Raw genomic sequence first — 21750 nt, 5'->3', positions numbered from 1 at the left:
TTGGTAGAATTTCAGGATGTCAGCAAGAAATAAATATCGTATACTTTACTTAATTCTCTGGCGAAGTCGTATCGTTTTCAACTTATAGTACTTTTTAATAGATTTTTATTTTAATTTTTAGATTTTTAATGTCATTTTATGAAAAATGAATTTTTAGCTCACACATGTGAGCTAATCCATATTATTTAACTTTAAAATTTACTTTCTTCTTTGCATATGAGACTTAGAATTAGAATTAGCATATACAAAAATAAGTTATAGTATAAAAATATATGTAAACACTTATTCACCTGTAATGATTAAGGTACAGGAATTTGTATGCATATAACTTCTCAAAAGTAAAAAGGCGTTATAAGCTAAATGAAGATTTTAAGCTTTATTCATAATTTGGAGTAATAGGTTAATGAATTTTAAGCTCTTCATAATTTTGTAATAAGAAATAGAAACATATCTTTCTCAACATTTTGTGCAATATATGAAGTTAAAAATAACAGCATGAGAGTATTTTATGGTTACTTCATTTCTAAGTCTCATATATTGCAAATAAAGCTGAATAATTTTCATGTAAGAGAAAGTAAATTCACATTTTTTTTCTTATTTCAATATATATTAAAATTTATTATTCGATTTTTTATGCATATTATGCTCAAGTAGACAAACTACCAGTAACATCAATTTACAAACTGTATTAAAATATTCATTTATAAGTAACATTTTAGGAAGTTAAATCTAGAAGATTATAATAAAGGTTTACTGAGACATACATATATATATATATGATCAGCTGTTTTAACACATTCAAATTTTCATGATTTTAAAATTTTTCAAGAAATATTTTTAATAAATTAATTTTCGACTAATATGATTATTTAATGGAAAATTTAACTTACATAATTGCATGTTCTAATCTTGTGAATGAAAGCTATGAATAATCATAATTTTTTAAATTAAAATATGTATACAAAATTCAGAATGTATATCACTATATATGATTTTTAAATTTATTTTATGAAACTTGTAGAGACATTAGGTATTTTTTGGAAGCAGGCAAGATGAAAAATATGCAACCGCCTTCGCCGAGAATCGAACAGCTGACCTCTGGAATACGCGCCCAGCGTGCAGACCACCCCACCACGAAGGCATGCCAAGAAGGCTGGAGAAATACCTTATAAACTAAGCATTCTTGATTTCTCACATCAAATTTTGAAAATTTCTGAAATATTTATTTAAATTTTTAAGTACCTGAAAGAGTTTATTTCTTATTCAAAAACCAAATTTTCAGTCTGAATTTCTTGCTATTACAGTGTTTATGTATAAGTCGCATTGATTTCCTTATTAGTCCAAAGGGATTTCAGTCCCGAAGGACTATTGCTTTCGTTTTGGCATTTTGCGTCGGACTCATAAACGTCGGTTCACTTTTCAAACTGTTGCCACAAAATGTTAAGAGTCCTGCATTATATTTGAAGAAATTAAATAATGAAAAATCTGCATAAATGATTGTCTATTTCTCGCATTGTGATAAAACAATGGTACATAGAGCCATCGAATTTTGAATGACGAAATCCTACTGCGAATATGGGCATCTGAAATCCCAAATTTGGAATTTGTTTTATTATAGATTTTATATTTTGTAAAACTTTAACGAATTTTTGATTTACAAACTCAATGCTTTAAAAGCGAGAAATGGCAACGTTATATAGAAAAAAAATACTTTTATCTCCAGCTCGCGAGACTGTGTATATCGGAAATTCTAAAGATATGCTTAATTTAACATTATTTTGCGATATTGCTCTTGAACTGAATTTTATGGTTTAAGTGCAAAGAACATGAAATTTAATAAATAAAGGTAACACTCAAAACGTTAAAAAAACGACCCTTTGGACGTAATTTAAAATCTGAAAAATTTCAGATTTTTTTTTTTTTTTTTTTTTTTTTTATTATTATTATAGTTACTACACATAGATAAAGGCAAAAACCATGCTTCAGTAAAATAAAATATATTCTAGGTATTCAAAATAATTTTATATCAGAAGTACTGTGAGATAGTGATAGTGTTAAGTATTTCAGAATGTTAAATATTGTAACATGACACCGATTTTCCAATATTTTAATGTGGATGTAATTTTTTGAAATACTGTAAAGGGCCTTATTTTCGCGAAAATGAATATATCGGTGATTTCGCGAGTTGAAAATTTCGCGAATTTTATATGAACAGAACCGTAAGTTGAAAAATTTCAAAAGTACCTAAGTAAAGTTGAGAAAGTTGAAAAATTTCAAAAGTACCTAAGTAAAGCTGATAAAGTTGAAAAATTTCAAAAGTACCTAAGTAAAGTTGAAAAAGTTGAAAAATTCCAAACGTATATCTTTTGCATAAAGCATTTTTAAGAAACTTCCTTTTGTCCGAAAAGTTCGTCCCCCCGTTCCCGTCTAAATGGCGAGTTCAAGCGTTTACTCAAGAATGAGTTTATTGAGTGGTAGTCTAATGAATGAATGAGCTTTAATTTCTAGAGGAAAAAGAATCTGTGGACTTGCTAATATTACGACTAAAACCGATTCACGCTTCTTGGCTTGTGCGCGTATTTAACGGTATTGAAGCCAACATAATTTTGAATGGCTTCAAAGAAGCTGGTATAAATAGTATTGTAAGTGAATGAACTGCCTTCTATTAATTTTATTGTTTTATATTCGAGAAATATAGTTGTATATTATTCAAAAAATAGTTATAAGAAAAAAAGTTGTCAAGAAAAAGCTTGTAACTGTGCAATAAATCATTAAATTTTGGATAAGTGAAAAATTTCTGATATTTTATTATTATTTGAGGCGGAAAAAAAAAAAAAGTATTTCGCGAGGCTTAAATTTTCGCGATTACGAAGGGCTCACGAAAATCGCGAAAATTAAAGTTTCGCTAAAATAAGGGCCTTTACAGTATATATTTCGTTAGATTTGGAAAGAAAAACTATATGTCCAAACAATGGAGATATGATTATCTTTAAACTGTGCTTTTTATTTCAGTGATGGTCTACTTTGATTCATAATCTTCTTCATCACCAGTAAATGTTTTTGTAAGTACATAGGTATCAAATCTAAACAGATGTACATATCAGATATTTAAAATCACAATAGCATGTTAAAATATAGTGTAAAACATTTTTTTTCATGTTTTACACTATATTTTAACATTTTTTTTTTCATCACCAGTAAATGTTTTTGTGAGTACATAGGTAGCAAATCTAAACAGATGTATATGTCAGATATTTAAAATCACAATAGCATGTTAAAATATAGTGTAAAACATTTTTTTTTTTCAAGAGATAATATTAACCAGAAATCTAAAACTTTACCTCAGCCATAAACTTTACATACAGCAAATGCCAATTTTCAGTTTGCAAACAAAATAAATATAAAATAAGTATATAAAAATCGCATCATCAAGGAGTGAGTAGAGTATTATAACTTCTTGTAATGTGTATGGTTTCACCCGAATATCGGGCGGTATCTTGCTATCGAGAAGAGCGAAGGTTTACTCCTTTTTTAGTTTGAAAAGGGACCGCTTTTTACTAGAGCGAAAAGTCGCTCCTTCGAGGTTGGTGCCATTTTGACATTAGAGGGAGGTGGGATATCACTCTTTTGGAGTCGGATACTACTTTTTCAAATTTAGAGTGTAAACAATATTTATAGTCTTAATGTAGTCTTAATAATATGTAGTCGAAAATAAGCATAAAAGTTATGCATTTAAATAACATACAAGACTGCAGTGAGCTCTACCCGATGAGTATACTGTCTACATCTTGAATTTCGAGAAAATTATAAAATATTTTAGTGAGTGAAAAATGAATCAGTTAGTAATATTTGGATGTGGCAAGCAAACATTATTTTTTAAACAAAATCGTACAAAAAAGTAAAATATAAATAAAAAGGCTAACTTGAATTAAAGGCCTTTAAGACACTATGGAAGTAAGATAATTTTATTATTTTTAATGTTATTATTTATAATTTCTTGAAAAAACTACTAATTTTCAAACACTTCTGAATTAGTATGCCGGAAAAACTTCCCTAGTATTTCCAGTACAATTTTATTTAAATTACCCATGGAAAGAAAGAAAAATATCTTTTTGAAGATTAATAGTTATTCAAGTTTAAAAAATAATACTGTAAAAACAACAACTATTTATGAGTTATTTTACTAGAAAAAACAAAGTGTAAATTTAATGAGGAGCAAGAAATTTCTTCAGCTAATGTTATATGTAACTTAAAGAAACAGAGGAATATTTTAATGACATAATACATATTATTATTAAGAAAATGACTAAATTAGAAATTTCGATAAAAGACAGAACATCATTGCAAAGTAAAAAAAAAAAAAACTTATCATATTCAGCTATCTATTCTGAAACGTCAAACATGACCATACATTCTGTCATCATTTCCAAACTACTTTCTCGGTGGAAACTTTTATAAAATGATAGATGGCTTGATAAAGATCTAAGAATTATTTCTTTTAAAAATTCGGTAGGAAATATATACTTTTACATCCAGTTTAGAACAATTATGTAAATGGATATTTTGCTTCCTTTCAGGAATATTTTTTTAAGTATATTTGTAAGTGAATGTACAAGATAATTAATAAAATGCCGTATGCGGAGAAGAATTTCACACTTTTGGCATCTGTTAGAGTAAAGATGAGTGTTTCTCAAGATAGATGTTAAATAATTACTTTTGAGAATATTTTATTGAGATTTACGCTGCATTAGCCCGAATATTATATCAGTCACGATTATTAGACTTACAGTAATATGAATGTAGTAAACATTCAGTAAGGAATTTAAATTAAAATTACTAATTTTAAGTAATTAAGTTTAAGCACTAGATATATTTTCAGCGTTAGCAGTGTAATCATAACATACAGTCGAAAATATCATTCTGTGTCGCTAATGTTCTGCAGTTAGGTGCAAAGTGCCTGCAAAATATGCAATAAAATTTTGAAATTTGGTTATATATTTAGATATTTAGTTCAAGATTAAGAAATCAAAATGAGTTATAAGTTATTAAGTATTTATCATTTAGAGCTTGATATGCTCAATATTTATCTGTACATCACCACCCACATTGAAATTTCTCCATTATATTTGCTGATACATGAAGCTTTTATCGCCGTCTTCAATTCATTATTTTCAAACTCTCTTGCGCGCTCATTACCTGGCTTGTATTCAAGATTAAATTTCTACTTCGAAATTTTCATAACCTTTAGATATCACTTGGAGTTGATTATCACTTATAGTATCCTGATAAACCGAACAACAACACTTTCATTACTTCCACGCAGGCGAACTTATAAAAGCTCGATATCGAGAACATGCAATGTATTAGGAGATAGTATTTTATACTTATTTATTTCCTAACATAAACATGAAGTATAGAACAAGCAAAAGACATTTATAAATACAAAAAGCGTAAGTGATGCCATTCACAAAAAGGGTAATGTTATTTTTAATAGTTCGCTGGCTTTGCCGCAACATCCTCCCCACCCTGGTCAACCTCCAGGGGGATGACCAGCTGCACAGGTCGGGTAATGGTATGTCCATTGGTGCGCAGAACACAAGTACGGACTCTTTTGTCGCGGCCAAGGATTAGCTCCTCAACACGGGCCTTCTTCCAGGTGTGGCGAGTCTAACATCTTCTTGTAGTAGGACAATGTCCCCTTTCCGTATTTTATTTGTTTCAGATGGATTCCGCACTTGATGAAATGTATGCAAGTCCATCAAATATTCACAGTTGCATACCATAAAGTTGATAAATTAGCAGGTAGTAATTCATCCCACTTGATTCCAAGAATCCATGTATCTTGGAATAAGATTTTCCCAAGAATAGTAAACGGTGAAAAAAGGCCTAAGGGATCATAAAAACTAGCAATGCAGCGGAGTAACCATCTCTTTGTAAGTGGTTTGTCTGTAACAGTTTCTCAATATTGAGTGAGGCCAATGTCCTGTAGTATCACAAAATGAACAAAATGGTGAAATTTTCTTACGTTTGTTTACTGTTTTGGAATTGATATTAAAATTTTCTACAGTGCACTTTACGGTGTGATCAGAAAAAGACGTACATTTAACTCTTTGTGCTGCAACTACACCTTCCACTTCTTCTGCCAAGAACTGCATCAATCTAGTAATATTACCTTCGTTTAGTTTTTCACGCTTGGCATAGATAATCCAGCGGCAACAAATATCATTGGGGAATGCACGAATAATTTTTGGCACTAGGATTCTACCGTATGCTTCAATATTTTCACCCAGAGTAGTTAAAGCTCGAATTCTTCTGTTACATTCTATGTAAAGATCATTTAGATGCGTAGGAGATGGGTCTTGAATAACATTTAAATGTTCTAAGTAATCTAAGTGTGATTGGATAATTCGATCTTTATTTCCATATCTTTCCTCCAACAATTTTTATGTTGTTTCATAGGTGTCTCCTATTACACTAATTCCATCAACAAGGCGTTTAGCTTCACCATCTGAATCACCTCTGAGGAAAACATGTTTATCAAAACAGAAAGATGCGGATTGGCATCTATAGAAGATTTAAACTGTTCCCAAAAACATTGCCACTGTTCAATTTCTCCTGTAAATGACTGTAGTTTAATTGTTGGCAATTTAACTGTATATGGTTGAGTCATAGGCACTGTAGTAGGAGGGTCGCCAATTGTCATCGCTAAATCATTGGTATCCATATTCGAAGCAGTAACATTATTTGGAGTTGGCGATAATTTATTTTGAATAATTTTTCGTGCTTTGAAAATTGCGGATTCACCAGTATCTATGTAGTTTTCACACTGCAAATTATCACTTTCATATTCATCGTCAGAAAGGAAGTTGTGAATTTCGTTATCTATTAGTTTCATATCATTTAAAGCAGTTGTTAAGCGATTACAAATATATTCAACTTTCTCAATTGAGAAATCATCTTTCAAAGTATCAATTTCAGTAGAAAAGCGAGAAACATTACTTCGCACGGCTTTCCGCTTTCGTTTCAGTTGCGTCATTTTGTCTACAGCTTCACCGGTCGGCGCCATTGCTCGAGTAGTAGAAAAGAACAAAAAACAAAATTAAGTTTTAATGTCGGAAGTAAAATATTTCAGCAAGAATAATCCAACAGTAGGAAACAGTATAAGTTCAAGGTCCTGTTTCGTAAGTGGTTTTTTCGGCACCAGATATTAGGAGATAGTATTTTATACTTATTTATTTCCTAACATAAACATGAAGTATAGAACAAGCAAAAGACATTTATAAATACAAAAAAAACGTAAGTGATGCCATTCACAAAAAGGGTAATGTTAATTTTAATAGTTCGCTGGCTTTGCCGCAACACAATGTATCATGTGATATCATATTCATAAAATGAATGATTTAATTAGAATTCTTAAATAAAGAAAAGAGCATCAACATTGTGACAAACTGTCAAATTTACGATTTCAGAATTTCTTTGATTGACATTTTTTCGTATTTAAATTTCGGTCAAAATCTGCATTACTTTCTGATCATTCTGACAGTAGAAAGCGTCAAGAAAAGCATGATATTAAAATTCCTAACTCTCTGTTAGTTTTTACATTGGTTCGGTTTCTTTTCAGTTTTCATTGTGCATTATGATACATATTAAATTCCCAGAAACTGTTGATACTCAAAATATTACGCTACAAATTACTTATAATGTCAGTCTTTTATAAACTATAAACAGTATAAAAACATGCTTCATTTAGAATCATTGCACTTTAAGACTTGCATACATTCTTAAAAGAATTGCATACTTAGCTAAATTACTAAGTTGGAAGAAATGTGAAAAGGCTAGTAATACCACGTAAGGTTGCTTACCCTATGCCAAACTGATTAAGCGGTCATTACCTTCAAATGTACAACATAAATCCTAACTTCGAAAGCAATATAAGAGATAATGTGTCGGCCCTTAAAGTCTTGAAGCGCATGTTCTGAATTTTAATCAAGGAAACTGAGCCAAAGTCAACAAGTTGTGCGATAAATTTATTACAATAATATCAGGAACAAATTGCTTAGACTACTAAACCTAAACTAGTCTGAGATGTTTATGAAGCACGTAGCTCAGAAGATATTGCTACACACAGCAAATAAAGGAATCTTAGAAGCTTCATTTTAAATATTTTTGAGGTATTACAGTATTATGAGGAAAATAACATTATTATAATCTGTTAACGAATTCTCCTCACTTACATTTGTGTATTTTCTCTTGATTAATAAAATATGATTATACGTTATTTTATTCTAACAGTCTACTACTTTTCCCAGCTTCTGCATATAAACGAAGAGCAGAAATTATGGTTGTTATTACAGGCTAGATTCTAAATTAATATTGGAACTATGCCATTTGTTTAACTTAATGCATTGTGCTCTGACCATACTGAAATTGACATAGACCTTACGATCAAGGTTTCCCCATTCTTTTGGTAGAACGTATTTCGTAATTATATTTTGAATAACATGCTGCAATTTACCAAAATTGCTGCACAACGTTTCAGTGCCTGTCAGAGATGCTTTGCAAAGGATGCATTTTAAATAAAGTTCTGGACGATATCTTCTTTGCATCTACATTAATTACAAACAACAGGATTTCTTCGTTTAAAATGCAGTAATGTTTTTCTTTCTACCATTTTCTTATTCTAGGGATTAAAAGTATTAAATAAAATTTGCAAAGTGGAAGAGAACGTATGGTCACACTTTTAGGAGGTGATAGAACTTAGCAAGAGCAAATTAACATAATATTTTGTGTAGAAGTTTGAAAAGTAAAGCCCAAGATAAAAAAATAAAATTATGGTATATATTAAGTCATTTTTAATCATGGATATTTCCAAGAACTAATATTTTGTAGAAAGGTTCAGATGGATGACCAGTAGCAAGCTTCAGAATGACGAAGGCTGTCGTTTACAAGACGGCCTTCTGAAGGATATTTTGTCAGAATCAGCACCGCTCTTTAAAACTACCAATGACCTAGTGGTTAAGACCCTTGAATACTAGTATTTTGACTGGTTTTTGCAGATCCCTAGCGAAAGAGAATCCTGAATTATTGTTTTTCTTTTTTTCCCCATGTGTAATGTGACTACGAGCCTGTTTCCCTCAGAACGTCCTCCAATGAGATATGCCTTCTCTTAGGTGGATAGACCTCGCGATTTTGCCATATTCAAATAACCTAATCCTGTCGCCTTTTACTATATGCAGTTTTAGATTATTTTTAATAATACATAAAAATACTGAACTGATAATTATTAATCCACAAAAATTTTAAGCCTAGTTTTAAATATATAGTTCTGTGAAATGTGATAGTTATTTTGACTTGTTTTCCATGAGTACGGATATATTTTAGTTTATACTGACATGCTTTAATTATGCACTATACCCAAATTCTTAATATAATTGATCAGCAGATGATCTTCAGTATCAACTTTTATACCGAATAAATCAAGTTCAAAAAACCTTCTTTTCTTGGAAGATCCTGTTTGATGCATTGTGCATAGCTTACAAGTTTTTCACTTAGTGCAATGTGTCAAATATTCCAATGAAATAGCCTATAATAAAGGAAAACTCACAAGAAATAACATCGTAGGTGAATATGAGAGCCGACTATTTTTGAATTCTGGCCGCATAAATTTAAATTATTTTGTAGAACGTCGTATCATATCATATCAGGAAAATGCAAAGATTTCTCAACCAAATTTGTTGAAGAGTCAACAATTTTTTCAAAGACGTATACAGATATTAGCTAAAGACTTGTGAAGAATTATAATATCTCAGATACTGCAGAGGAGATCTTTGCGAACATTGATCCATTTTGTTAGAGAGAGAGAACAAGCAGAAAATGTCAGGTTAGAGTAAATAAAATATACAATATAACTTGAGGCCTGTCTATCTATCGGAAAAGGTGCCCATGTGTAAGTGCTGTAAATGAAAGTAGTTCATATTTCTGTTACATAAGGGGAAAGTCGCGAAAATTCCCATGCAGCTATTCCGTTCTTGGAGACTTGAGCTCGGGTCGGACTAGCAGAGTTCGACGACTTTATCACTCTGTCGCAGTTGGGCCGATAAACAGAAGAGGAACAAAATTCCAGCGCCATTATAGTAATTTTTAAAAGAATAAAAAGTTATGTTTATCTTTTATGCGATATATTCTAGTCAAGGCAATAAAGTCATGTAATTTTATATTTATGATTATCATGTAATTTTAACTTTATAATTATTGTGAAATCAATATTGACTCACTCGTTGGGGAGTATTTATAAATATGTATCACGCAAAATTATCATAAACATTAATTGCATTGATATAACTCAGGTACAAAGCAGTATGATCTTTACTAAAAATTTTATATTGTTCATGAAAATTAATTGTTCGGTTAAAAGCTCTCTCTTTTAGCATAACATTTATAGAAAAATATTTTTTGACAAATGTCGTCTCGATATCATCGGTAGTTCTAGAATGGGATTAATGTGAAATTAAAAATGTTATAGTATAAGTTACCTAAAATTTAACTGTGCATTAAACAAAATTTAACCTTATGTGATATATAACCCCTGTGATAATTGATTATTAGGCCTATAAAATAAGTAGATCCGTATATTACACTTGTGTACAGTTAATTTATCACATGCTTTAAATTAGATACATTTCATTTATGGGCTAGGGATTTGTTAAAATAATAATTTTTATTCCATTAGAATTATAAGACAAATCTATAAAATAAATTATGCACTTGAATAATGAAAATTAAGCAATTTATCTTGGCATTTCACTAACTATAAATAATAGTTTACGTGCAAAATAATTGCACATCAACTTCAGCAGAATTATGTGGCTCATAGAATTCTCTACTAACTGAGGTAATTTATTTTGCTATCAGATCACTCATGAAGATTTCCCTTTCATCAGTTAATAATCATTTTAACTGCATTGTATTATTGATTTTAAAAGAGGACTTTCATGTTATAAACGTTTCGAAATTAACTGATTAAACCTGTTGCATTTTATTTTCGATTTAATTCATGTGTAGCCTTATTTTATGATCGCCAAAGTAATCGGTTATTTAGGGAATTTAATAACGTGCTCTTAACGATCTAATAAATGCGTCTAACCTGTAGCAAATTGGAGGGCTATGTAAAAGGAAAGGCATTTTGAATATGCTATTTATTTTTCAGATCTTAATCGTAAATAAGTTTATGATCAGAATTCTAAGAATTTATAAGCCATCCACAAGTAATACACTAAACAGGTAGATGTTTTCATACACATTCAATTCTCCTCTTAAATTAATAAAATTTATCAACATTTTTAAAAGAATACTTATTAATAATAACCAATTTGTGCATCGATATAATGCTCTTTTCTACTCTTTGATTATGCGTTATCTAATAACAGCTCTTCCTAAAATTAAAATAATATTTGGTAAGATAACGAACGGTTGAATGATTTGTTTCGTATGCATTTATTGTTTGTGCGAGTAAGATATATCTAAAGAATGAATCAAAGTATCTACAAATGTAAATCAAAGAAAAAATCTGTTACGACACCATATGACGTCCTTGTATTAAATTGCATACATTTTCTGTTGCATGTCATTTAAATTTATTTCCTCGAATTATGTTGATATAGTTAACGGATCTCTCACGGCAAGTTAAAAAAATACACCAAAATTGGAAATTCTGAAAGTAAATATCGTTGCGAATTTTTGTCTCACTGGAGTGAAACTTCCTCTAAGTTTATTTTTACATAACAAAAGTAAAACTTTCTCAAATATAAGTATAGGAACCAGGAGAACAAATTAATAGTTAGCTTTTCGTTATATGCAGAAAATGAAATTGTTTTTTAAATTTTATATTGCTCAAATATGAATATTTTCGTCATTTAAAACACATCCGTCATTGGAAGTATAGGATTATTGCGACTGCGCACCAACGACTTCGAAAATAAGACCAGGTAAGGACATTTAAGCTGAGGACGTTTAAGGGAATGGTTATGCACAAAAATATATACTGGTCCCGAGGCGCTTTTAAATGCCATTTGTACTCTGAGGGTAAACACACTAAATGCTTACATACGTATAATACCTAAAATTAAACTGAGAATATACAAGTACTAAAGCTAAAAGATAGCCCTAGACGTTTCCTCAGATAGGATAATAAGGATTTCTTTTACCAATGCATTCATACTATACATATACAGGTTGTCTTTCGAGCCTATAAATATTTTAAAAATTCGTAAAAATTGAAGGAATTATAGAACTGAACGCGGTTTGCGAAAAAGGGTTCTCGTGAATAGACTTTTTTGGGGAGTAAAGAAAAAATGTTACAATTTTCGTCTATAGATGGCTCTGTACGAGAGTACAATTTTCGTCTATAGATGGCTCTGTACGAGAGAAAATCTCAATTTCAAAGAAATCTATATTTATTTGCATGCAGATAAATGTTTACAAGCATATCATTCTTATTCTATATGTCCGCCATCACCGCAAATTACAGTTTGCAAGCGAGTTACAACACCGTTATTTGCAGCATATAGCATATCTGAATGGTTGCAAGAGATTTCGTGACGAATAGCGTCTTTTGACTGCACCAAAGAAGATGGGCTATTGGGGTACATTCTGTACCTGACATAACCCCAAAGCCCAAAAGCAAGTGGTATTAAGTCCGGCGAGTGAGGCGTCACTCACTCGCCTGACAGTTCTACATTAACGGCTAATTAACCGCGCTTTGGTGGAAGTTCTTAGGAACGTCTTTTCTTTGGTCGTGATATTAGAAGGTCTTGCACTGAAAGTCACTTGTCAGGGATACAATGTTCCAGTAAGTGCTGTGTCGCATTCTCCTGCAGCAATTGCAAGTAGAATTTTCCTGTATTTTATCAACTCTTTCAGCCACGGTTTGCACAGCGCTTACCAAAGAAAAAATGACCCACAATAATAGATGCCAGTGAAACCACACCAAGCCGTTACACACGGCGAATGTAGGGGCTCCTCAGTATGGGCACGTGGGTTCTTCTTTGGTCAGATTCTACAGTTATGGGTGTTAACTGTTATATGTAGTGAAAAACGAGTCTCATCTGTCCACAAGATAATAAAAAGCCATTGCGCATCGCCATCGATTTTAGATAAAGCTGAGTCTGCAAATTCATACCGCTTAGTTTTCGTCATTTGATCAGAGCTGGAGGACTGATTGTAACTTGTAGGGGTACAATATTAAAATACTGAGAAGGATTTGCAATACCGATGTCTGCGGTATACCAGAGTTCCGTGCCACTTCTCGTTCGCTATTTACTGCACTCGTTGATTGTTCCGTTAGGTATTCAATCTGCGAAGCCACATAGAAGTAGGGACCTTTGCGAAACTTGATGCACCACTACAAAGGCGACGACACAGACTTTCATTTCTTCAAAACGTCGTCCCTGATAAGTCATTTAGGCAAGAATGATTAGACCTGAGCGTGTTTTTCCATCCTGTGTCCGAAAGCTTCTTGAAACTTCAGATTATCCTTGGCTGAGGTAAAACAAAGTCATTAATAACGCTTTATCCACTGATGACAGCATCAAAATTCAAACTTTATGTACGAGCAAGTAGGTGGTAAACTCAAAAATGACCTATTTATGGTAAAATCTACAATTTATAGAATTCTGATTTACACATTTCTTATCACTGCGTCTTTGCAGCGCCCTCTATTGATGAAAATTTTGACTGTTTTCTTTACCTAAAAAAACAAATCCCCCTTCACGAGAATACCTTTTGTTCAATTCTACCAATTTCTTCATCTTTTATGAATTTTAAAATTATTTACCAGACGTATGGAACACTATATACAGGGTGCCCACTAAATTCAGGAAACACCCGTTTAACTGTATTACGGCTGCAGCTATAGTCATAAAAGTGGTATCTAGATATAGTAAAGCTACTATGCGCTACTAGATAAGATACCGTATAGCGCCACCTGGTGAAAAAAGCGGCATTAGCGTCCCAATCTCAAAAACGGTACGAGATAGGAAGAAAAAGTGGATTAAAAACTTGTAGAGCATCGTCCATTTAGTACGAAAAGACGCCTTGTGGATATGAATGTTACAAAGAGAACGAAATAAAAAATAATTTTAAAAAATGTATATCCAGTTTTGTTTAAATCAATTTTTTATTATTCTAATGCAAGTGAGACACTTCGGATTCTCTTTTACCGTTTGTTTTAGCAAATGTTATACAATTTTAAAAGTACTTTTTTTTCGGTACCATTATATGCGACACGGCTGCTAGCAACCCTAACAATTGGACGTCAGTCGAGGTGGCCCCAATCTGGTTGTTAGCCACAAGGAGTTTAGATTTCACCTCGTTGGAAAATACAACTTTTACGTTTTTGTATTTATTAACCTATTATTTTTACCTTTAGTGTCACTTCTGCTTCCGTCAACTCCCATCAGGAGCAAATTCGTTATCGCGCGTCTAAGAACAGATTTCTTGAATTTAGAGAATAAGCTTTTGGACCGATGCTAACTTTTATGTTATTTATCGTATAATTTTAAGCAATAATACATCAATTATGCTCTAACTCTTTATTATGTTAGCTAAAATGTCATAAACAATGGTTACGGATTCTGTTAAACCCCATACGTGTATTTTCTCAATTAGGTAAAATATTCAGTCAAGTAATAATTAAAAAGTTTTATTTTAAATCTCCATCCGAGTTAGGGTTGTTTCACTAAGTTGCCTCAGCCGCAATCAGTGCAGTGGTTAATACCTCTGGCTGTTGTATCGTTCATCGGGCTTCTGTTCGAATCCCGGAGACGTCATGGATGTTTATAAATGTTGATGTCTGCACGGCATGAATTACTCCGAATACAAGGACAGAACTCAGAATACAATCCTCTCATGTGGTTTGATAGTAAAAGAGTAGTAGGAGACACATGTACCCTCCCACGAGGTGATCTTCATGAAATTAAGATAGAGCTGTGCGAAGCCGCTGTATCACCTTTGTGGTTCTCAACGCCCATGCCTACGACAGACGTAGTCTTGGCTCCTTGCCACGATACAGTTCGTGGACTTGGAACTCTCTATCACGGTAAAATTCGTGGACTGGTTAGATCGGATGAGTGAGATAAGCCACAATAAAAAAAGTGGTAAATCCCCTGTCAATCTACACGGCCGCCCAGACGAGATAGTCATTAGTGACGCTAACGGCTGTGGCAAAGGGCCCGGGTTCGAATCTCGAAATAGGCCTGAATGTAAGCGTATATAGTGCCTCTGCAGTAAGGGGAGCAATCAAAACTCACGACAAGCCGAAATCCTCTCGATAGGTTAGTAGTAGGGGAGAAGGGTGGAAGAACCTCGAACCGCTGCCCGGTGTATTCTTCCTTGGAATAATAATTGAAGTGAAAGCTTAGCAGTTAGCTGTGCTTAGCGATACCTAATATCCCCGCATTGATGCGCAGTTGCCGACCTTCCTTTAACATAACCTGTCAGTCTACGTGAAATCGGGATATAATTCTTAGTACTCCGCGCATTTTAATTATCGTGATGATGCATGGGTGGTACATACTTACAAATATGCTAGCCTTCTTCTGGATTTATAGCCGGCTCAACAATACAGTTGCAAACAGTGCTAACCAATTCTCCTATCAAAGTGGTGCTAAATTAAAATGTAATCTGAGACTGAAGTTTATGGCACGGTGATGTTGCTCTTTATTACATTGTAGTAAAAACCTTTAAAATATTTGCAGTAATTTTTAAATCTCTCTAAGAACACTTTAAAAAATTTTATATAGCTTCTGTCCGTTTAAGAGCCTGGAAATATTTTATGATATACAGTCATACATTTGTGCGTTAAAAAATACGATATAAGTGACAATTCAATTTCGAAAGGAGGATTCATTATGCATTATTTTTTACTTTAAAAATCAAATATCTTTACATTCTTTTATATTAAACGTGAATTTCTTTAAACACTGATTTAGGTATTCACTTTAACTGTTAGCTTAATCTATCTTAAGCAACTCCGCAGCCCTACCATCTATATATAACTTTCAGTTCAGTGTTCAGGTAATTTTGTGTACTTGATATAACATGCAAATAAATTTTAGATATGTTTTACTGTAATTATGGGTTAATGGAAAAGGAATTTAGAATATTAAATGTTTTGCAATAAATTTAACAGCTGTTATATGCGTCATTTCCTATCTGAATGCAATTAATAGTTTGATGTATTTTATTTCTTTAAAAATATTTAATTTTCTTTTGTATTAGTAATATTCTGTAGACACCTACAAATAACTGTTTGTAGAATATTTTTGGCTTTTCAAGTGCTGGGAACGTCTTAAGGAATTTTTCTCCTTCATTTATTACCCTCGTAAAATATTCAAGCTTCCTTGCATTTGTCTTTTTATTTAAGTATGCATGAGAAATAATTATGTTCTTGTGTTTAAAGGAGAGCTGTCTAAGATTTGACTAAGTTAGAAGATATTTACTTTTGCCAAAACTTATAAATAATATATTCTTGTACTTTGGGAATATGCGGCGCTTAACTTTAATTTTTATTTTAAGTCTCTGACTCGGAACTTAGGAATTTTTAATTTATTTTATGAAGAAGCTGACAAAATTATCTGGAATGTAATACTCAGATCCACTAACAATTATAAAGCATTCGGTATGGAAAAAAATGACTAAATAAGAAATATTGTCGAGCTCATAACAAAGAAAAACAGAAGGAAAGATCTAGTCTTATACCTAGTAGATCTGCATAAGTTGACTTCCTTCAAGATGAATGCTTTCCGCGCAGTAGCAAACAACATAAACAAAGTATATATTGGACAAATAACAAAAAAGGATTAATTTTGCTTGAATATTCTATTTAAAACATATATTTAATCAAATTTTTCGCTGTATGAAATTTGACGAAAATTTTAGCAGCTTTATGGACATCGCTCATATGAAAATAATATTACTATATAAATACTTTATTTCTCTTTGTGCGTTTTCTGAAACGTACAAAATCAACGTCTTCTCTTTGAGCATTTTTTGAAATGGAAAAAATGAACATATCGTTCTCTTAACAACTCAAAACACGTACTTACATTAAACAATTAGTGTGAGTACGCCGTAGTACAGCATACTGAAAGGTTTTGCACAAAATATTAGACTTCTCCATTCGAAATAACTACGTTGAGAACAACTATTCTGATTTTGTAGCTAAAAGTCACTCTCAGATTTCTCTCGGAGCCATTATTGTGATTTTCAAGATAAAATAGTTCATTATTATTTGTTCTTAATCACGAGATAGTACTCAGGCAGGTATTCCCATGCTTCATTCTGCTGATATAATATAAAAAGTATATTTCGCCTAAAGGGGCGTTTTTTAAAGTTTTGTTTATTCCTTATTAAATATCATGTTCTTCACACGTAAACTATAAAATTCAATTCAACAGCAATATCACAAAGTATTTAAAATAGCATATATTTAGAATTTCCGATACACAGTCTCGTGCGCTGGAGATAAAAATGTTCTTTTCTTTCCCTACAGTGGTGCCATTGCTCGCTTTGAAATCGTCGAGTTTGTTAATTAAAAAGTCTTTAATGTTTGACAAAATAGGAAATAGATAATAAAACAAATTAAAATTCCAAGTTTGAGCTTCCAGATGCCCTTATTCGAATGATAAACTACGCTATTCAAAATTTGATGTCTCTAGGCACCGTTGTTTTTTACAATGCGAGAAACATACATACATTCAAGCAGATTCTTCATTATTTAATTTCTTTAGGTATAATCCAGAGTTCTAATATTTGGTGGCAACAATTTGAAAAGTGAACCGACATTTATAGTAAACTGACGCAAAATGCCAAAACGAAATTAATAGCTCTACTGGGCAAATTGGCAAAAGTCTACAATGTTTGAACATTCTGTCAAGCAACTAAGTTCCTCTCTGCGCAGTTGAGCATTTAGACTTTAGATAGCTTTTTCCCTGCATAATTTATGACTTTTATAAACAGCATCTTCAGAGAAGAATTTCATAGGCCTTTATTTTAAGAATTTAAAATATACTGCTTTAATAATAGATTCATCTACAGTGGTATGTCGGATGATAATCTATAGAAATTTGTTTCACCTTCTGAAAATATTAGATGCATATTTGCTATAACGGTTTACTTTACAAGTTGAATTTTATTATTCACATCTTCTCCTTATTTTCAAAATCAGAATATGCAGTTTGAATAAGTATATAACCCAAATATTTTGCAGATAATTTCACCTTATTAGTTATGCTCCGCATTTTCTGGTTTTAAAGAAGTAGTTACCTCTACGAATGATATCAGTATTTTTCTGAAATCTATGATATAAAGTTCTCAATCGAATTTGTTAGATAACTATTTGATTGATATTTGAAAGGAAAGTAAGTACGGTTTAATCAAACCATATTTTTTATCTGTGAACAATTGCTTTTTCTGGATATTCATGCAGGAATAGTTAGGGCATTTTACGTAAATACGAAGTGGAATAGGTAGGCCAAATCTGATCGATGTATAAATTCAAAATCAATGCCTTTGAAACAATGATAATAAATTTAAACTATTAAAAAGTAATAAATTTATTACTATTTACGGAATCGTATATTGATTACCCAGTTATTTATAATTTCAATCTAAACTATAACTTTTCCTTTCCGTATTACGTATCAAAATGCAAATGAGCAGCAAAGATTTAAAGTGAAATTTTCGGTATTGAGAGAGAACGTGTTTCTGGCGCCACTAACATTGTTTTTCTCCTGCCACTTGTATTTACTCCTCTTTGCTTTTTGCCAACACTTTAATTCTGATACTCCGCGGATGAGTCAGATTCTAGTAGTACTCGTATATAATTGCATAGGCCTTGATTATTGTTCACCGTTTAATTTTATTTGGTCTGTTTTATTTTTTATTGCTTCATCAAGGAGTTGTGGAAATCGTAGCACAAGTAAATGCCCTAATTCTGAATTCATTTTAAACAAAAATATAAATAATCTTCTTAAGATTTTGTCGTTGCTTCAGACATAGCAATAATTCGTTTCACATCTGTTAGGATTATAGGACTACTTTTGTATTATCAGATTAAGTATAACCTATAGCTAGATTATTTGTTTTCTAGAAAGCTCGGAAACGTTTCTCTATACATTTATTAGTTGTTGAGGCATTTTACGTAAATCTGAATGGGAAAGGTAGAATAAATTTGATCTGTGTATAAATTCAAAATCAGTACCTATGGGAAAATAAATAAATTAATCAGTTTATTACTCAATTATTTGCTTTCGGAATCTCGAATACTTGTCTCCTGCGAAAGTGTTCTTATATAAACCCGATCTCTGTTTAATGCTTTAGGGAAAATATAATTTTAGGATCTATAATAGCAAACAAATTAATTATTTGCTATTTCTTCTTATATTAATTTTATTTCATTTTTTTGCGGATTTAGGTAACATGTCTCGTTTATTAATTATAATCTCTCTCTTTTAGAATAATTATTAATTCACGCGAAGGAAGGTTACAACATTTTTAATTATCTACTATTTATCTATTTATGCTCATATTATCCCTTATCATCATCAATTTTATTAACATTATATTGCTAAAGAACTTTCATTTTAGTTATAATTATTGAGCCCTTTATTTTATATTATTTTAAGGCCATATTATTAAGCCCTTTTAATTTGATGAAACATTTCACCAGAGATTAAAAATGTTATTAATTTAATAAAGTAAGCTTATATCATACACTTAGCAGTATGCCGCCGTTATTCTTTATTCTTTTTAATATGATAGATTTAAAGTAAGTTCACAAAATGTTAATTTTATTACGGAAGTTTTGCTACATATAATACATGTTCTTCTGTCTTTAATGTTAACAGCATCCTGCATTAAGAAAAGCAGTAGAATATCGGAAAGCAAATGTTTGCGTAGGAGAACTGGACGTATTTACTGACGGTTCGGTTTATAACAACGTAATTGGTGCAGCATATATGGTTTACTTGTTTGGTACAGAAATAGACAATGGCAAAATAAAACTTGAACCTTACGATTCGATTTTCAAGCTGAATTGGCTGCTATCATATTTGTTAGTAAATGGATTGATGAAAAATTGACTGTAAAAACATATATATACAGACTCATTATTTGGTTTAGAAGATACACCAATAATTTAGTCTCATATATAAAAGATGTTGTAAAAGTTGAGAAAATACATGAAGTGAAAATGAACTGGGTAATGACGGGGATGTGTTCGATATTCGAGCATCAAAAAGAATTGTTATTGGTAAAGTCCTGATTGCTGGAAAATTTCGGGAAAAAGGAAAGATTAATTGCTGAACTTTGACGTTTCTACAAATATGAGAATGACATGTGGTTTTGATTACAATCAAATAATTACTGGACACAGACGTTTTCCGGCGTATCTGAAAAGATGTAATTTACAAAATAATAGTCTTTGTAGTTTTTGAAGGCAACTTCAGCACTACAAAAACTCGAAGACTGCGTATTATTGTGGCATGTTAGGGGAAAACATGGTAGCGTAAAGGAATTGTACTGCCGCAATAAAGAATTTAGATTTGCAAAGGATTTGATGAACTTTATAAATGGCAATAGAACAATAGTGGGAATTTTTGTTTGATGTTTTAGACTGTATTTCTGTTCTAATCTGTGTTTAAATCTTTTAACTGTACTTTTGTTTGTCTGTGTTGGATGTGCTGTATTAACCATGAGTCAGATTATTATCGGCCAAGAGTTTTGCAGCACACTCGTACATTATATTATATTACACTCAGAAGTTTCGTTGAATCCAATCTTCATATTCATTTCTTCATATCCAATGTTTTGATTTATACCATTGGAAGACTTAAACTGCTAAATTTTGGTTTTTAATTTGCAATCAGCTTTTTGCATAATTAATTAATTTTGATTTTTAGATATTCGTTTATGTGAATAATAAATATGTTGCCTAAACTCTACAAGTCAACATGTTGATTTAAATATCTCAAATTTTTATATATTTATGAATACATGAAATATTTGTTAGCTTTTTATCTACATTTGTCAAAAAGAGGATGGGTAGTTAATATATGTGTTGCAATCGGAAGTTTTATCTATGGGCAAAACAACTTCGGTAATAGTTAGTTTATACATGATAGTTAGAAACATACGTCTTCAGCCAAGGTACATATTAAAATATTGACATATCAAAATCGTAAAAACAACCTTGTATTTAGCGTAAGTATATTAAAACACTCAATCGATTTCGAGGGCAGCTAAAGGTCCCTCCTCTTCAGGAGAAAGAAATACCTAGAAAGAAGAAAAATAAAGGGAAGGAGTCTCAGAAACACGTGGTCGTTATCAGCACTGCACGTGGTTATAACCGGATTTTTAATCAGAGTTACACTGGCCGCCTACTTTTACTGAGCCAGGCTATCTGATCAAACTTGTAACACAAAGGACAAGAAAATTAGCGAAGTTAAAAATAGGGAGCGAGGGGCAACTGCACCTTCACGCTCAAAATCTGAACTTCGAATAATGGAAAGCAACCACTGAACGGATTTTTATACCCTCTGGTAGTACCAAACGCGAGGAGGTAACGCCATCTATCGGCAAAAATAGTAACTGAATTAAGATAGTAGAATTTTAAAGGCATTAGGAAGGACTGGATTGGACTTAAAATCATTAACTAAACATGCTAAATCTTTGTGAATATGAAAAGCCCCAAGA

Source organism: Stegodyphus dumicola, chromosome 9, assembly GCF_044657685.1.
Source record: "Stegodyphus dumicola isolate Sdum_Otavi_A_Nest chromosome 9, ASM4465768v1".
Lineage (NCBI taxonomy): Eukaryota > Metazoa > Arthropoda > Arachnida > Araneae > Eresidae > Stegodyphus > Stegodyphus dumicola.
This window is presented reverse-complemented; position numbering follows the sequence as displayed.